Source organism: Suncus etruscus, chromosome 19 (genome assembly GCF_024139225.1).
Source record: "Suncus etruscus isolate mSunEtr1 chromosome 19, mSunEtr1.pri.cur, whole genome shotgun sequence".
Lineage (NCBI taxonomy): Eukaryota > Metazoa > Chordata > Mammalia > Eulipotyphla > Soricidae > Suncus > Suncus etruscus.
Genome location: NC_064866.1, coordinates 4,036,416 through 4,051,635, shown reverse-complemented (window position 1 = coordinate 4,051,635; position 15,220 = coordinate 4,036,416).

Below are 15,220 nucleotides of genomic sequence, written 5' to 3'. Positions count from 1 at the left end.
ACATAAATTTCCCCAAATATGCAGTAATATTGAAGGATGTAACCTGGCCATCACCCCTGAGACAGAAGAGGAGAGTGTGTAAACCATCTGTAGGGACCAGCGTGCTAGTACAATGGGTACGGTGCTTACATCACACAGGGCTAAGCTGGGTTTGACACCAGAATCCCATATTGTTCTCTGAACACCACTAGGAATAATTCTTGAGTGCAGAGTCAGGAATAAGTCCTGAGCACTGCTGGGTGTGGCCTCTAAACAAAAATAGAACTGCCACCTGTTAACCTGAGTGTTGCCTATGTGAATGGACAATGTCACAAGAGTGTCACTGACTCCAAAAGTCTCTTTCTGGAAATGTATCATTGATGAAATCAGATGAATTGGATTTCATTCATGTCTACAAATGACATTGACACTGGTGTGTACCACTGGTGGTTCACATTTAATGTGGTAATTCTCACTGATAAGGGAAGGGTATATTTGTCATCAATGTGAAGGAGGATAGTGGAGAATAAAAGGGGAGCTGACCAGCTGGTGGTCTCAAGTATATAAACCTGAAGAGAACATGGCCACTTTGCTTAGCTTCACTTTGTGGGTGCATACATCTCCTAGCCAATGAAACAATATTGCTGGCGGGGATGTGAAGAAAAAGAACTCTTACTCGTTGCTTGTGGGAATGCCGTTTAGGCAGCCTTTATGGAAAACAATATGGAGATTCCTAAAAAAAACTTGAAATTGAACTCTCATATGACCCATCTATTCCATACCTAGGGATATACCCTAGAAACACAAAAATGACGGCTGGAAGGACCAGCCCACGGTATGAAGCTCAGCACTAAGAGTGGTGAGTGCAGTTAGAGAAATAACTACACTGACAACTCTCATGACAATGGTAGTGAGTGAGAGAAGTAGAATGGCTGTCTCAAATACAGGCAGGGAGTGAGGGAGGAGGGAAAGGGGGCATCGGTGGTGGGAAGGTTGCACTGGTGAAGGGAGGTGTTCTTTTTATGACTGAAACCCAACTACAAATATGTTTGTAATCATGGTGCTTAAATAAAGATTTTTTTTAATTTTAAAAGGAAGGCAAAGTACTAGTTTCTTTAAATAATAATAATTAATAATAAAAATAGAACCTAAGGAAGCCAGCAGTTGCCAATCCACTGGGAGCAGAGCTTTGGAGCTTCCCGACCCTAGTCCCATCCATGACGAGCTGCATCTCTCAGAAAACACCGCTTAGGGGCAGCAGAGGCCAGAAGGACAATTAATGGCAGCTCCTACCTAGATGTCGGGGGGAAGGCAGAGGACGGGCTAGGGCTCTTGGCTGGCAGGAGGCATGCCCAGTTTCCATCCCTGGAAAACAGACCGTATGGACCCCATCTCACCAGGCAAAAGCAATAGAACGGAAAAATAAAACAGCCAAAGCACAGAGCACTCAGTCAATAGCACTCTATGAGTTCAGAGCACAGAGCTAAGTCCAGCTTTATCCCCAACGATGAATTGTGGAATCACTTCATTAACAAACCAAGAACCATAAAACAAAACTAATCTCAATGTCTCCTTCTCTAAGATTCCCAGAGAATCCAAATGGGTGGGTCCCCCGACACCTTATGGGGTTGGACAGCACACCATGATTACAAACATGATTTTAGTTGGGTTTTGGTCATAAAAAGAACACCCCCCTTCACCAGTGCAACATTCCCACCAACAAATGCCCCCTACCTCCCTCTCCTCCACCTCCCTGCCTGTAATCAAGACAAGCATTCTACTTTTCTCACTTATTAACACTGTCAGGATAGTTGTTAGTGTAGTTATTTCTCTATTTCTGATCCTACCTTTTTTTTCTTATTTTGTTTATAGTTTATTCCATCTGATATATTACATTGGTTTTCTTCATATATTTATCATTATTTCACTGCCTATAAATATGTATTTTTTAAAAAAAATTTAGTGTTCTTAATTATGAAATATTGGCTCAAATACTACTGGAGGTGCTATGTCATGTTACTTATACATAAAATATTTTAATAAATATGGTTTCTAATATATATATCTGGCCCCAAAGAATATAGATAAAAGATCACACATCTCTAAATGCTCTCAGAGCAGAATTATATACCCAAAGTTATTCTACATGCTTTATATATTCATCTCTGACACAAACCAAAACTAAGTGCTCTTATTGTCCCTATTTGTCAATAAATGGTGATAAATAACTTATTCAATTTAGCCTGCTACTTAGTTCATTTCCAATGATCAAAAAGACTTTTAAGTACAGAACATCCACAAAGGAGATCAAGTTATCTTTCTGCAGGTGTCAAATACACCTGTGAAGATGAAGCAGACTGAGGAGATGGGATGGCGGGGGAAATTAAGAGCACAGTGTAGGGAAGAGCACATGGACAGATCTGCAGGCCTATCAAATCAGCAGCCTTGGAGATTTTTATTTTATTTTATTTTGGTTTTTGGGTCACTCGCGGCAGCGCTTGGGAGTTCCTCCTGGCTCTCTGCTCAGACATCACTCCTGGCAGGCTTGGAGGACCATATGGGATGCCGGGATTCGAACCATCATCCTTCTGCATGCTAGGCAAATGCCCTACCTCCATAATATCTCTCTGGCCCCAGCTTCGGAGATTTTTCTCATCCATGCCAGGTTGCTCTCCCAGTTACTTGAAGGAAAGTCAAGCCTTCACAGTTTTTGTGTGAATTCTCCTGGTTGTAAATATTGGCAACTAATTTTAAACTTTGAAAACCAGTGTGAAGATCAGCTCTGAGAATGGATGGGGCAGTGGGCTGGTGCTCAAATTGTATGTGTAATATTTTAATCCTTGGGAAGCTATCTGTTGGCAATCTATTCTTTCTTAGTTGGAAGGCCTGAGTGTGTTGTATCATATTCTAGACATTTCTATATGTCTAATATAGTGTCACTTTAAATACAGCTAACTGTAAATAATAAATGAGCTATTGAATCTGGGTCCCAGGTGGATATTAAAATCTGCTGAGACTCAAGTTCTGTATATAAAACAGTGTGATATTTGCATGTAATTAACATAATGTAGCATGCTTTAAATCATCTCTAAATTATTTATTCTATACACTATAGAGTAAACATTCCATAATTGTTACACACTTTTTTTTTTTCGCCCTGTTACACACTTTTTAATGACAATAATAGCAAAGGAAAATGTACATCTCCCTACAGACGTAACTTTTATAGAACCAACTATATTATTTATATTTTTATATTTTTATTAGGGGCTGCTCCTAAGAGGATGTTGGCCCAGAGGAGTTTGGAAGATACCTGAACCACACCAAGAGTTTTGGATAAAATGAATGTAGTACTAGGTATCAAGCTTAAGGTCCTACACAAGCTAATCCTCTACCATTTGTCCTCTACCATTTGAGCTGTGCCCTGGTTCCCTATTTTATGAGATTTCGATCTCTGATTCATGGATCTATAATCACAAATGTCATGGATAGGAAGTGTAGACTGTAAACTGTGATACACAAATAAATAGAGTGCAAATAAACAAAATATATTTGTAGAGAGGATACAGCCTAAGACTTCTAGTTTTTCATCTCTGCTACCTGTCAAATGGTAGTAGTCTAATCAAATCTAATAAATCTTTATTAGTAATCTAATAAAGCCTGATTAATCTTATAAACAGGGAAGTGTGCTAAGGACCATACAAAGGTAAAGAATATCCCCAGATTCCATTGTAGATAAGATATCTAGAGGAGCCTTTTGCCTTTGCCCTGGATATTAAAAAATAGGTCAGACTTCAAGAGGAACAATGTGGGGGACATATAATCCAGGCAATGGAGGTTGCTTTCTGCCAAGCAATAAAATGGAGTCATTTTCAGGTAACTATAAGACCAGTGATCTTAGGTCAGTGAGTTCACATGGATGAGGGAAAAAAAACCTACTGGAAAGATATGACAAATCACCTCAGGTCATCTCTGGAGACACTACCTCCTTCTTCCTGTCCATACCATTCAAGCAAAATCTGTTTGTTCTGAAAGATCATTTGACACTCATTTACCTTATATATTATGCCTCATTCGTCAAAAAAAAAAAGTACAACCTTTGGGTGGGGGGGAGAACATACCTTGTGCCCAATAGCAATAAACATTGATAGTCAAGCAAAAAAAAGTGGGTGTTTGGTCAACATGCAATGGGAAACCACTGGGGAGTTTTGCTTAGCTACTTAACTGTCTCTGGAAAATATTTCTGGCAGCAGAGGATTGATAGATGAGAAGAGAGTATGAGAACATGTCAAGTATCTAGGCTAGTGTATGAGTCCAATTTATATAGTACTAATAAAATGGAATGTAGGGGGCATCTGAGGCTAGCTTGGGCACTACTATAGGAAATGCTTGCATTTGGTCTCAGCACTCACATACTCCCAATTTCTCAAACCAGAAACAAAGTCATCCCCACTTGCCCTCCAGTCTACCACAGCCCTACCAGTGTCAGTTCCCAAATGTTTTCTGAATGCATCCTTTTCTTTCCTATCAACACAATCTCAGTACTGGTCTTCCTCATCTCTTGCCTGACTTCCATTCCTCGAAGAGTCATCCATGAAATCCCCTCAGCAATGTTTCTGTTTTGCATACAAAATAAAATCGGACCATGTGCCATTCCCTTCCCTTTCCCTTGCCTTTCAGTGGCATTCTTAGGAAATTCTTAGTACTAGCCTCAGGATAATTTTAGGTGTCTTTAGGAAAGCATATGAGACCTAATAAGATATAGCCTTTGTGTGCCTCTCCAGACTAAATCCTAACCAATTCCTGATCTATCCTTGTGTTCTCCAACTTTATGTAATTAAGAAGCAATGTTCTCTGCACATACCACATTTTGGCATAGTCTCATGCCAATGCATGCTGTCCTTTCTTACAGATCACCAAGATTTCCTGCCAGCACTTTCTTCACAACTTCTTTACCATCCAACTCCTTATTTATCATACTTGGCCCTATGCTTGAAAAACAGTGGGTACATGGGTGGGTGGATCAATGAATAGACAGGTGGAAAGATGACTTAGTCTATAAACAGACAAAACATGAACTGAACTTCTGTAAGAGAAGGGAAAGGATTAAGAAGGAAACATTGGGGGCCCAAGAGATAGCATGGAAGGAAGGTGTTTGACTTGCATGCAGAAGGACGATGGTTTGAATCCCGACATCCCATATGGTCCTCCGAGAGTGACAGGAGCAATTTCTGAGTGTAGAGAGCCAGGAGTAACCCCTGAGAGCTGCTGGGTGTGATCCAAAAACAGAAGAAGAAGAAGAAGAAGAAGAAGAAGAAGAAGAAGAAGAAGAAGAAGAAGAAGAAGAAGAAGAAGAAGAAGAAGAAGAAGAAGAAGAAGAAGAAGAAGAAGAAGAAGAAGAAAGAGGAAAAGAAGAAGGAGGAGAAGAAGGAGGAAGGAAGAAGAAGAAGAAAAAAGAAGGAGGAGGAGGAGGAGAAGAAGGAGGAGGAGAAGGAGGAGGAGGAGAAGGAGGAGAAGGAGAAGGAGGAGGAGAAGGAGGAGGAGGAGAAGGAGGAGGAGGAGAAGGAAGAGGGGGAGGAGGAGGGGGAGGAGAAGGAGGGGGAGGAGGAGGAAGAGGAGGGGGAGGAGGGGGAAGGAGGAGGGGGAGGAGGGGGAGGAGGAGGAAGAGGGGGAAGAGGAGGGGGAGGAGGGGGGAGGAGGAGGGGGAGGAGGGGGGAGGAGGAGGGGGAGGAGGGGGAGGAGGAGGGGGAGGAGGGGGGAGGAGGAGGGGGAGGAGGGGGAGGAGGAGGGGGAGGAGGAAAGAGGAGGGGGAGGAGGAGGGGGAGGAGGAGGAAGAGGAGGAGGAAGAGGAGGAGGAGGAGAAGAAGAAGAAGAAGAAGAAGAAGAAGAAGAAGAAGAAGAAGAAGAAGAAGAAGAAGAAGAAGAAGAAGGAGAAGAAGAAGGAGGAGGAGGAGGACAGGTTAAATTGAAAAACAATAAATTAAAAATAAACTGTCTTAGGTGCAAATGAATCTGAAAAAGTCGAAACAACTTTATGAGAATCAGGAAAAGAAGAAGGAACTTTGGAATTTATCTCTAAAATGTGGAGCAAGGTAATACTTGAATATTTTAATATAATGACAACAAATTTAATTTAATTTAATTTATTTTTCTTTGTTTTCGAGCCACACCGGTGATGCTCAGAAGTCACTCCTGGCTATGCGCTCAGAAATTGTTCTTGGCTCGGGTGACCATATGGTATGCTGGGGACTGAACCCAGGTCCGTCCTGGGTCAGCCGCGTGCAAGGCAAATTCCCTACTGCTGTACTAATATCACTCAGGCCCCATACATTTAATTTTTAAGAATCAAATTTTAAAAAAATCTACTTCCTCAAATTACCCAAGGTCAGAACCACACTATTCTTTTAACTACAATAAATTATCTTAATGCATCTAAGGAATTCTGGGGAAACTAATGCAGAGTTGTTTTTTTTTGTTTGTTTGTTTGTTTTCTTTATTGTGGCCCAAGATTCCACACAAGTTAACAAGTAGACATAGATTTGGTGTCTGGAGGCATGAAAGAGACCCATTATGACAGAGTGAAGAGAAGGGAGGGCTAACAGAAACTGGAGCAGAGGCCCAGCGTCAGTTGCAAACTTTGGAATAGTTACTAGTCTGTTCTAGAAACCTGAAGCTCCACCCTAGTTAAAAGTAAAGATTTTCCTCACAAAACAAAAGAAGCTGAGCCACTAAAGTCAGTTCTTGCGAATCAGTATCAGCAACAGGGGGTAGACAAGGGTGGGCTACAAACCTAACATATTTTTTGACTGATATAAACTGCTGGTAGCTCCCAATTGAATGCTTTTTCACTAACAAAAAAGTACAGTGCCAGTGGCAATGTGTTAAAAAGTGATAAAGATATCCCTTTTACAGTCTGGATCTAAATTCTTCATTGGACCAGTTGGAGTCTATAAAAAACCTCTGGTATCATTCTGAGTTGATGACTTCATGGGCAAGAATCCTGTAACCACCCAGGTACCTATACTTGGCTTCACATGCTGTCTGGAAACTCACACTAAAACCTTGGATGTTATGTACCAAGTTCTGATGATAATCTCGCTCAGAAGAAGCAAAACAACTCTTATTAATCAAAGGTAAGTAGGACACCTCCCTCCCGCCTCCAGAGAGAGCAAGTGTTTGTGGAATTCAAATTTGAAAAGACCTCAGAGACTCTTAACTTCCTACAGTCAGCAAGCTTACTTCCTCTTTTCACAAATAAGAACAAGGAGCGCCTAAAGTGAAATGAGTCAATTCAGGGAAGTAATTGAGACCCCAGATTATTCCATTTTGCTGCTCAGAAGCATCTAGGTAAATAAAAGAGGAGATTTTATGGGCCTGGGAAGCTGGGGACCAGGACACCAGAGTTTAAATAGAGGCACATTGAATTAAAGGAAGATTAAGTGGGAGTTGGCATCGCAACTATTGCTCTATCTTTATCCATCCCCTGAACACATTCCAGCTATACCAAGACTCCTCTGAAGGGGCCCTCCTGTCTATAACACATTCCTGCTGGGCCTGGCAGTCTTCCAAAAGCCAATACTCTAACACTCCTCCGTGTTTCAAGCTTCACCTCCCTAGGAAGTCTCCATCTGGGGCAGTGAGGTCTCTCTGAAACTAGGCACTTGCCATGATACCTACGAGGTTCCTTATTAGGTCTTCTACCTTCCTAGCTAGCTCAGGATCCTTCCTGGCAACTCTGTACATTTTTCTGCCTATGTTTCCCAAGAGTCAATACTTAGGGGATAAAATATCAAGGACAATATTCTTAACAGAAGGAAATCTTGGCTAGAAGAAAAGGATTTTAGGCAATAGAGTGATGTGTTGTTTAAATATAAAATATAGAGCCCTAGGGTAGTGGTGGGTGAGACCTTTCTCAACTTGGCCTGGCACCTTTAGTCCTTCTGCTGGTGGGTCTTTAGATTGCAGGGTAATGGTGTAGAAATTCTCAGGCAGTTAGTTAAAATTTCTGGAGTCAGGCACCTTTATTTCATGACCCTAACCGCCATGTGCATTTTCCTCACATGGCTTCTATACTAAGCTTTTCATGCAGCATCTTTCAGCTGCCCTACGTGCATCCTTGCTGCCTTTCTTCCCCCTTCACCCCCAGGCAACACCTTTATTACAAACCTCAGACCTCTACCAGGTGTGGTGGGGTCTAACCATCCAGGTAATATTAAATATGACATTAGGGGAAGGGTAGTCTTACATTTTCACCTTCTTTGTCTTAAAATAAAAAAAAAAGTGAGAAAAGTTACAATGCTTTTGTTTTCCCGTTCTCTGCCAAAGGTGGAAACTCTGATATAACCCAAAGCATCGAAGTTTAAATTGTCACATGGCAGTGAGGGCTGTGAAATAAAGCTGGCTGACTCCTGAAACTTGTATGAAAGACAATATTCTTAACAAAAGGGAATCTTGACCAGAAGAAAAGGATTTTAGACAGTAGAGTGATGATTGTCCAAGTACAAACAACTGTAAGACAAAAGTGGCCTCCATGCCCAGTTGTGTAAGCCTTATAGTGGGCCTTAGAATGTATACTGAGAAGGCTATTGGGGAACAGGGAACTGATCCAAGAAATTACTCTTCCTGTGGGGTATATTTAGTTTGGTTTACTTCTTCCTTCTTCTTTTGGTTATGATGACATCCAGGTGGAAAATGCTAGGTGTTCTACTATGGGCCACCAGGATCACACTTGCCATGTAGGATGGTGCCAGCAGCAAACCCACAACTCATGCCTGCAACACCAGAAGTCTACTGACCCATCTTCCCTACAGAAAAAAAAAAAAAACAGGAATAAGGGCAGAGGGCAGAGTTTAAGTAGAAGTTAAGCTTTCTGGTCTTTCTGTGGAGCTCACAAAGGTCCAGTCTTCCCATGTTGCAGGAATAGAAACAAGTGTTTCTGGATTCTGGAGATGGAAAGTGCAAACAAAGGAAAGCAGGTATTATTTCACTTAAGTAGGGTTCTGGGATAGAGAGATAATCAGCAGGCAGGGTGCTTGTCTTGTGGGATCCTCAGCATCCCACATAGTCCTCTATCTGAACCCGGAGTAATTCTTGATCACAGAGCCAGGAGTAAGCTGGGTGTGGCCTAACACACACACACACACACACACACACACACACACGAAATAGTTATCAGAGATATTGCACAATTCTTGCATGTAGGGCAATTGCCTTACATGTGACTGAATAGGGTTTGATCTTCAGCATCAAAAATGGTCCTTGAGCCCACCAAAAGTGATCCCTAAAATAGAGTCAGGAGTAAGCCCTGAGCATAGTGGGGTGTGGTCTGAGAACAATAAAAAAAAAGTAAGCGATTTTGATAAACAGGAGTAAAAACTCTAGTTCACCTTCAATTTCGCTGTCAAAAGTAGACCCATTCCTGGGACCTGAAAGATAGCACAGTGGTCGAGTGTTTGCCTTGCATGTTCCCAACCAGGATATAGGAAGCCATATCTGGCCATGGGTTCAGCAATATTCAACTCTGCATCCCTCATGCCAGGGTCTACACACTTGCCTCTTACTATGTCCATTCTCCTAACCACAGAGCAGTGGAGCTACTTCTGACAATGCCTTGAGGTTGTCTTCATCCAGCAAAGTTTTCTTTATTCACACAGACACTTTCTAATAATAAGCTTGGCAAAAAGAAAAATGTCTAACCAGACCCTTAAGCAGTCTCTTGTCTTGTTAGTCCCTCCAGTATCAATCACTTTCACTTTTCTCTCAACCAGAAAAAAACAGAAAAGGTGATGGGCCTTGCTTATAGTTGCAAAGATCCAGAGAAAACTAAAGAAGCCTAGGTATTTAAATTAAGTTTTTCCGGGGCTGGCAAGGTGGCGCTAGAGGTTCAATCCCCCGGCATCCCATATGGTCCCCCCAAGCCAGGGGTAATTTCTGAGCACTTAGCCAGGAGTAACCCCTGAGCATCAAATGGGTGTGACCCCAAAAACAAAACAAAACAGAAAAAAACCAATAAATTAAGTTTTTCCTTTCCACCTCCTTCTCCTTTCTCCACCAAATCAGGGATTTCATCCTCAAGTCGTATTTAGAGTTTGCAAAATCATTCACCACAAAGAAGCTGAGTTTGAACTTAGGCAGGGAATAAAATCAATGGTCATTCCCACATGAGCTTCCCCATTTCCTTCATAGCTCTACTCTTAGACATTAGCACTTATTTACCAAATACACAGCAAAAACTTGTTTATGGAGATAACTCAGATATTCTGTTCTTAAATGAGCCATAATCTAGGTCAATGTGAAGGCTGTCCACCACCATAAAAACTGCACAGGGCATAAGGGAACATTTCTGCAGAAGAGCCACACCAATACTTTGGGAATATCTTCTGGGAAGAAGCCATTGCATTAAATTGCTGTCAGTGAATTCCCAGTCTCCAGTAACTGGCAGACTTGGATCTCATTAATCCATTTTCTTATGTAAAACTCATCTAAATATGTATGTTATGTATTAAACATGCAATAGTTCTTTTTAACTACATTTATACACAGTAGAGTGAAGTTTCCTGTCATATACCTCATCCGTTTGTTCTCAGGGTGCTGTCATGAAGCTGGTTACGACATGGATATATAGAGTTGTGCAAGTGGCCTGGATTCCACTGGCACAGTTGGAAATTGAAACCACTGGAATGAATGTGCTTTGGCTTAGCAGATATTCAAGTAGGAGGTAACCTTGAAAACACACACAGGCAGCAGGACTGAAGTCTGTAGACACTTGAGCGGCTCTGACCAGGAAAAGACAAGAGCCAACAGTTATGAAGCTGTTCAGTAAAAGACTAGTACCTGTTCTCCTCTGTTTCCCTCCAGGAAATAACCTGTTGCCAGAAGCCACTGAGAAATGGAGTAATATATGGATTTTTTTTTTTAAAAAGCTTTCTAGGCCCAGGAAGGGAAGGAAGATTAAATAAATAGAAGGAAAGAAAGACAGAGTGGGGGGAGCAAGAAGAGTAATCTAGCTAAATTATCTAATGAAAAGTGAAGATAGGCCTTCTCTCTGGCCCTTACTTTCCAAAAACTAAGCACACATGTTGTATATGGAGGTGGACTGACAGAGTAGTCAGCCAGCAAAGCCAGCTTCATTTTTTCAACACCCTTTGTCCATACCTGGACATCCAGCCCCAAAACTGTAGTAGCTTTGGCTATAGATCATAAAGAGACAGACATGGATGGTCCAAGCCAGTTGCCCACAACCTCAATGGCCTGAGAATGATGATGTAAATAACCAAGTGACTCTTGATAGAAAAGAAGCTTCCCTAACTCTATTTAGCAGAGTTGGAGTTTTACTTAGTACAATCCCCCCCCCCCCAAAAAAAAGAAAGCAGAAGCCTCATTTTCCTATATTTCTCAACCTTGATTTCCCACTTCAATCTGGGAAGTCTAGTTTTTATAAAATTGAATCCCAGCATCCCATATAGTCCCCTGAGCCTGCCAGGAGCTATTTCTGAGCATAGAGCTAGGAGTCACCCTTGAGCACTTCTGGGTGTGACCCAAAAACCAAAAAAAAAAAAAAAAAAAAAAAAAGCATGTTCTTGTACTTCACCCCAAAGAAATTAATCAATCTCTAGAAGAGTTTGTTTTGAAAAACTCTCGATCCTGGCTTCCGGCTCTCTCTCGATCCTCTCTTGAGCTGGAGGTAGCTCTAGCTGGCATGGGGTTTGGGGAGACCCCATGTGGAAGGCCTTCTCCCTAACTTGGGTGTGCTGAGAGCCTTGATAGGCCCCAGCCTTCCCCTCTTCTGCCCCCGGCCTCCAGGCCTTCTGGGGTGGCAGCCCAGGTGGCCAGAAATGGTTGGTCCTAACTTGGGGTTTGCTGAGATTTGCTCGGTTGCGCTAAGTTTGTCACTGGCAGTTTCTGACCACTCTGCATATGGAAAACCGCGCGCACTGCTTGTATTAAGAGTATTCCTTATCTTTATGTTATGTTTTGTGTATCCAGAATGTCCATTTTGTATTCTGCCCTTTCCCACACCCCTACAAAGCTCATTTTTACTCCTTAACTCTCTCACTCCCCCAAACATAACTAACCCACATTACTCTTTTTTTTTTTTTTTTTTGGTTTTTGGGCCACACCCGTTTGACGCTCAGGGGTTACTCCTGGCTATGTACTCAGAAATCGCCCCTGGCTTGGGGGGACCATGTGGGACGCCGGGGGATCGAACCACGGTCCTGATCCTTGGCTAGCGCTTGCAAGGCAGACACCTTACCTCCAGCGCCACCTACCCGGCCCCCCCACATTACTCTTTTTTTTTTTTTTTTTTTGGTTTTTGGGCCACACCCTGTGACGCTCAGGGGTTACTCCTGGCTATGCGCTCAGAAGTTGCTCCTGGCTTCTTGGGGGACCATATGGGACGCCGGGGGATCGAACCGCGGTCCGTCCTAGGCTAGCGCAGGCAAGGCAGGCACCTTACCTCCAGCGCCACCGCCCGGCCCCACATTACTCTTTTTAACTTCAGTATTGCACATCCTAATCACAGACCAAAGCCGTGCATTGTGTGTAACAACCCCAAACTGTTTCAAAAGACATAAAATGGACACGTATTTCTTTAGAATATTTTGTATTTTTTCTCTGACAGCTATAAGTCTTACTAAATATTCCCTTATACAGTGATGATTCTAACCACTTTTTATCTTCTCTTTATGAGCTGTTCAACAAGGAATTTTGGTGAAAGAGTCCCCCAATTAATGCTTATGATTGAACCATGTCATGGGGATTGCTGGACTTGTTCTTACAGACTCCATATGGACCAATAGCGCCACTTGGCATTGCTCCTTTTTTGCATAGGCACATTAAAATGGGAAAATACTATCCATACAAATAAGATCCTATCTAATAGAGATTGGAACACACAAATCTTGTAGTGCAAAGGGACCTTACACCCTGAACATTGACATAATGACCTGGCACAGGCCTCAGAAGAATGGGCATTCTTCATTCACCCCTGATCTAGAGAAGACATCCACGAAACATCCAGGTTTGTCTATAACATCACCTAAAAACAATCCTGTACCACGGAAGACCCTACCACCGCTCAGACATCGACCTGCTCAAAAGAGACTTCCCTTAACACTAAGAAGACTTAACAGCAACGACCTGCTTACAGGACAGGGTTCTCTGCATTGCCCTTTGTTTGTGAGGTGAAACAAGAGGACACTTCACGCCCTGACTTCAATGTAGGATATGCAGATTCCAGGATCTTTAATACAGAAACATGATACCAACAACAGAGTCTGTGTGAAAAATAAAAGTGTGTTGGCACTACAGACAATGTCTTGGATTGGACGATCTAGCTTGCCTGGAGCCTAGACTTGGTCTTATGCCAGGAAACTTCAGGGGTCGGGTCTCTGTATTTAGGCCAAGGTTATTACTTTCCATGCCCCTCATATTTTGGTGGGCCTATTCAAACAACAATTGCCACTCTAACACCGTTTTTACTGTGCTCCTTTGACTCTAATCCTTAAAAAAAAAAACACTTAAAATTTGAGGTTAACTTAAGCTAATATGCATGTACATGGAAATGTAAAAAGTACTATGCCTCTAATGTTTAAGGAATTATGTAAGTTTTATGGCTTTAGATTGCCTTGTGTGCTGTTAAGAAATATTATAATGTGTTACAATCTGGGGGCTTGAGGGACAAAGTAATTGTACATGAATTCTGTTTTATCTTAATGTTCTTTGGCTGAAAGTTCAAAGTTAAGATATCAGCAAGGGGACTTCTGAGAATTATGTTATGGGTGATTGTCCTTTCACTGTAACTTTACCTTGTCCTCTTTCTTTGCATCTTTGTTCTCATAATTAAAAATAAAAAATTTAAAAATAAAGAAAAGAAAAACTCTCTAGAGACCAGAGTACTATTAACACCAAGTAGGGTTGCTTGCATGCTGCCATCCCAGGTTCAATCCCCAGTATTCCACATGGTTCCTGAACCCACCAGAAGTGAACTCTCAGTGTAGTCAGTAGATAAGCACCACTGGATATGACTCTAAAACCAAACCAAAACAATATCAACAACATATCTACAGGAAATCCTACTGTGCTGTTAAAAGGGAAGGCCACATTTTTTCCTTAAAGCAAGTGGGTTCAGAGAATTCCAAGTAGACCACATCGAGCTTCTCTAACTGGAACTTAAACAGAGCTCAATCCAACAACAAATTCAGGGGAGCAACTCTCCCCAAGGTATCCTAGAAGAGCAAGGATATGTTCACCTAGGACACTGAATAGTATTTCAAATGCCTCACTTCAGGATCTAAAGGCATAAAATAGAAGAGGATAGAATAAGGTAGAATAGGTAGGATAGATAGAATAGGGTAAGGCGCATGCATTGCATGCAATTGACCCAAGTTCAATCCTCAACATCTCATATGATCTCTTGAATCCTGCCAGGAATGATTCCTGAGCTCTTGAGCACTGTTGACTGTGGCCCCAAAATAAATAAAATATTTGAGTTTTAACTCTTTTTCAAGGGTCACAGATAGTTTCCCCAGAACCATGAGTTAGTCTGGAAATTTCTCCAAACTGGAAGAATCAGGGGAATACTGAAAGCATGAGGCAATAAGTAATCCCTGTATCTCCATGCTATCTCTCCGGGCCCTGCTTCCTCTTTTTAATTATGAATCCTTTCTTTAGGTTTCACTGTCTCACTATTTCCATGAGGTTAGGTAGAAAGTCATAAAACATATTTTAAGCAAAATATCAATTTACTTGATATTCTCTTTCAGCATTATCAGTAGTTAAACTATGTTCCTGAGAAAAAGAGAACATAAGAATTTTTTTTAAAATATCATATATATGATTCTGTAATGCATATCTGGAGAAGCACATCTGATGGTGCTCTGAGTCCTAGGGTACCACGAAGGGTGTGGAGGAGTTGGGGAGTATATCTGCAGGTGGTGGGAAAAAACTCCAGGTTTTTGAGTCATATCTTAGAATCACAAGGAGATTTGCATTTGGAATGTGACCTAAAATGAGAGATAAGACCTACTGTTCTCTTGAACCACTTTTCCCAGTCTTCCACCCGAATTCCTCACATATTGACACTTACATGGAATGAATATACATATTTCTGGAAATCCCACCAATGCTATAATATGAAACACATTAATGTCTCAATGTCCCAAAGTCACATTAGGGTTGCATTGAATCATTTACTCAAATGGACAAATCACTTAGAATAAACTCTAAAATGACAGGATCT